This window comes from Populus trichocarpa, chromosome 11 (assembly GCF_000002775.5).
Source record: "Populus trichocarpa isolate Nisqually-1 chromosome 11, P.trichocarpa_v4.1, whole genome shotgun sequence".
NCBI classification, from domain to species: Eukaryota; Viridiplantae; Streptophyta; class Magnoliopsida; order Malpighiales; family Salicaceae; genus Populus; species Populus trichocarpa.
Window position 1 is genome coordinate 13749930 of NC_037295.2, and position 4787 is coordinate 13754716.

The following is a 4787-nucleotide window of genomic DNA, read 5'->3' on the forward strand; positions in this document are numbered from 1 at the left end:
ATTAAATGTGGAATTTGTGACTGCAGGCTGGGCAATATCACCAGTCAGATGGCCATGCTTTTCTCGCCCAACTATCTTCATCTCTATGATTTGATGCCATAGAGAATAGTTATTCTCATCAAGTTTTATTCCTGCAGAGAAGTTGGAGGTGTCACTCTGCAATGTGACTATTTGTGTGGTAGTGTTGGAGTCTCCTGACATGAAAGATTGATTAGTGTTTGTTGAACAATCATCATCGGCCATGATATTGGCTTACAAGTGATGAGAGAAAGAAGGAGAAAGAACAGAGTAATTTGACTGACGTAACAACCAAAAAAAAAAGAGAGCAAGTAGAGTAATTTGGTTGAGGGAACAGTGAAAGGTGATTTAGTATTTCTTTTGACTTGTGGGTTGGAATGTGAATGATCTGACTGTGTGGATGATGGTTGCTGCTGCGAAGGGTTCTGTTGGGTTTGTATGACGGCTGCTGTTATGGAAGCGATTTATAAAATTAGGGCAAGAGACAGTCAAGATCGACTGCTCTGATACCATAACAGATCTTGTGAAAATACTGCTTTATTATCTCTTTTCATATAACAGCAGACGGTTATATATATACAAAGCCTAGGAAGCTATTTTAGGAATATTATTACGGGCCTATAATCTTGCAGAATTAAATACAATAAATCAAACTAATTAGGAATATACAGCTCATTGACACATATAACATCCAATCTGAATCACAACCTCTCATTCCTCTCCTACTTTCAGCCTCACCGTAATGTCCACCTTATCTTTCGATCAGTCCTTTCTTTCCAAAACCACTGCAAGTTACCAAAACCAAAAGGCTGAATCACCCTTACGTTTCTAGAGTTTCATGCAAAGCCACAGATGATACACAAAACCTTGCCACGAGAAGAGACGTCCTCATCGGTCTAGGAGGCCTATATAGCGCTACCAATCTTATTGACCGAACTGCCTATGCTAAGCCAATCACCCCTCCAGACTTGACCAAATGTGAGTTGGTGGACTTACCAAACCCCGAAAATCCAACAAACTGTTGCTCTCCGTTACCCAAAAAGATCATAGACTTCAGACTCCCTTCTCCATCCTCCCCGCTACGCACTAGACGTGCGGCCCATTTAGTTGACGAAGACTACGTGGCCAAATATGCTGAAGCCATTTCCTTAATGAAAAGTCTCCCCGAAGATGATCCACGTAACTTCTACCAACAAGCCAACGTACATTGTGCTCTGCCGGGGTGGAAATAGAATTATTTGTTAGAGGGACTATAATTAATATAATAAAATATAATATTTATTTTACTTTATTGTATATAGTTGTAAAAAAAATCTGTATAATTTAGTTTTATTCAAATAATTTACTATAAACATATAATGATCTTTGTATAAGGTAAAAGGTTCGAAGAAATACAAAAATTGAATCAAAGCAACGAAGTTAATTTCATCTTCATAATATATTCATCACTTTAATGTTGTTGGTTTTTATATCTATCAAATATAAACATACAAAGTATATAAGAAACATTAGTTAAAACAAAGCATTATTTATGTTCGATAAACTTTGAAATAAAGCAAAAAATAATAAAGAATTATTCTCACTAATCAACGCGGGTTCTCTGTAAACTGAGACGCATTGGAGTTGTTCAACCATAACTTTAACATTACACATTGGAGTTGGTTCACTAGGCTGCAAGTTATCAATATTTTTTTTGAAAAAAAAATTAAATTCTTCTTATTTTGTTCATGGTAATTCAACCTAAAATCAAAACATATATCGTGAGAAAAAATTGATAATTTTGGTGATTCTGCTAAAAACAAAACATAAAAAAAATCAAAGTATAATCAAAACAAACCAATAAAATATATCTAATTAATTAAAAAAAAAGCACTATAACAAGAATTCAAAAAACAATTGGTAAAATTAGCAGATTTGAGAAAAAAATGAAGCAAAAATGGTAGAATTATAAAAAAAAAACCTTATCAAATTATTAACAAACATCTCAAAACAAAATAAAAATAGATTTTAAATTTAAGTTACCTTGTTTTGTTTGATGAAAAATAAATTAATTAATGGCTTTGCTTCAATCTTTCCGTTGAAAAATTTTACTTATGATTTATATTTATATTTTTGTTTTTAACCGGATGCAGAATTTATTGCGCAAAGTAATAATTTTATATTTATAGGATCTATATTAGGGCTACGTAAATTAATTTTTAAAAAATCAAATTGAAAAATTGCAATTAATTACAGTAAGAAAACTCACCTTTGTAGAATAAAAAAGCTCCTCCATACTTAATTACCTAATATATATATCTAATATATTCAATTGCAATTAATTACAGTAAGAAAACTCACCTTTGTAGAATAAAAAAGCTCCTCCATACTTAATTACCTAATATATATATCTAATATATATATATATATATTACAGCCCACCCGCCCCCCCCCCCCCCCCCTGTGCCTGTTGCAATGGTGCCTACGAACAAGTGGGGTTTCCAAAATTAAAAATTGATGTTCATTCCGGTTGGCTCTTCTTTCCTTGGCACAGTTACCATCTTTACTTCTATGAAAGAATCTTGGGCAAACTTATTAATGACCCAACTTTTGCTCTGCCTTTCTGGAACTGGGATTCCCCCAGTGGTATGCAAATGCCTTACATCTTTACCGACCCTAAATCTCCACTCTATGACCAGTTCCGCGACCAGAATCACCAACCTCCTACATTGCTAGATCTTGATTATGGAGCGGGAGACCACAACCCCACAAACGCAAATCAATTATACTCTAGTAATCTCAGAGTAATTACAAGCAAATGGTGTCTGGTGCAGCAAAACCAACACTCTTTTTTGGAAAACCATACCGTGCTGGTGAAGATTCTAGTCCTGGAGCTGGGACGATTGAGACCACCCCTCACAATAATATTCACAGATGGACCGGTGATCCAACTCAAGAAAATACCGAAGACATGGGCAATTTTTACTCAGCTGCGAGAGATCCAATATTTTTTTGTCATCACTCAAATGTTGACCGAATGTGGACGATATGGAAGACTATACCTGGTGGAACTAGGAGGGATATCAGTGATCGTGATTGGCTTAATTCAGAGTTTATTTTCTATAATGAGAATGCAGAGCTTGTTCGTTGTAAGGTTAGAGATTGTCTTGACAATAGAAGGCTAAGGTATACTTATCAAAATGTTGAAATTCCTTGGCTAAAATCAAAACCAATTCCGAGAAGGTTGGGAAAGAAAGCAGCTGAAACAAAAACTGCATTAACACCGATCACTGCATTCCCTTTAGTCTTAGACAAAACCATAGTCACTGTAGTTTCAAGACCAAAGAAATCAAGAAGCAGGAAAGAGAAAGAAGAGGAAGATGAAGTTTTAGTGATAGAAGGGATAGAATACGACAATGGCAAATTCGAGAAGTTTGACGTGTTCATAAATGATGACGTTGAGATGCCTTCTAAACCAGAAAATACAGAGTTTGCTGGGAGCTTTGTTAATGTTTCTCATAAGCATGCGAAGAAGTCCAAGACAAGATTGATATTGGGGATTACAGAACTGTTAGTGATCCTGTTGTCATCTCTGGCGTTAAGATTGAGTTTGTTAAAGAGTGATGATTATCAAGTGTTGGGATATTGCTATTATTGGGCAACAACATGTGCATGTGCACCAACCATTGACAATGTCAATGGTAGTTGCACCAACCATTGACAAAATGGTGCAACCCATGTGCTGCCACCATTAGTGCCATAATCTATGGCCAAGTTGTCTTACCATTCATGCCTATAAATAGAGGCATACGTGAGAGAGCAAATTGAGAGAGGGTTGTGAGAATGTGAAGAGAACAAGAGAGAAAGAAGGGCTGTCATGGACAGCAGCCCTGCTGCCTTGTGCAGCAGTGTGAGAGCAATGAGAGTAGAGTTTGAGTGAAGTGATCCTCCTCCTCCATGTGTGTTGTAATCCTTTCTCTATCTGTCTCTAATAATATTGACTTCTCCCGTGGATGTAGGCGATTTGCTGAACCTCGTTAAATATTGTGTCAGTGTGCTTAGCCTCCAATGGGCAACTATCAGAACACCACCGGTCCGCGCAAGAGGGAGCCGGAATCCCCAACAATTGGTATCAGAGCATATGGTTTAAAGTGGTGTTTGATTTTTGCTCAAAAATGAAAGTTGTCAAAATTGTGTTTTGACCATACCACTGTGTAGAGGAGGAAGAGATGAAGCCACTAGTGAAAACGGCGTCGAAAACGTGCTCACGCGCCATCACGCTCCGGCGAGGTGGCTGGCGACACGCGGCACGCGTCACACGCATCTTCTTCGCAAGGATGGGCTAACCCGACCCGAATACTAGTTGACCCGACCAACGTGGCTGACCCGGATAAGGATGACGTCATCATGACATAATTGTGACGTCATCATGCACATTGGGCATGCCAGGGATGACGTCAGCCTTATGTAAATGTGACATCATCATGCACAGTAGGCATGCCAAGGATGACGTCAGCCTGATATAAATGTGACGTCAGCATGCACAGTAGGCATGCCATGTCAGTGTCCAGTCAGCGACACGTCATCATAGTGGGACCCACCTGCAATGTCATCAACCGCGAGTCGAGAAGAGCTGAGCCGGAGCCGAGGGATAGGATCCAGTGTAGCTGATCCTACGTGCAACCGGATCTGAGATTGAATCTGGGCCATTCATCAGGCCAGAATTATTTTGATCAAATCTTAGCTGTCTGAAATGTGATTTGGACGATTTCAGACTTGTTTCCGGCTAA

At 38.2% G+C, this 4787-nt stretch overlaps 1 pseudogene; it reads left to right on the forward strand.

The window, feature by feature from the left end:
• The first annotated feature begins 421 nt into the window (after positions 1–421).
• Positions 422–3835, forward strand: LOC18103358 (polyphenol oxidase, chloroplastic-like; annotated as a pseudogene).
• Positions 3836–4787: the final 952 nt, after the last annotated feature.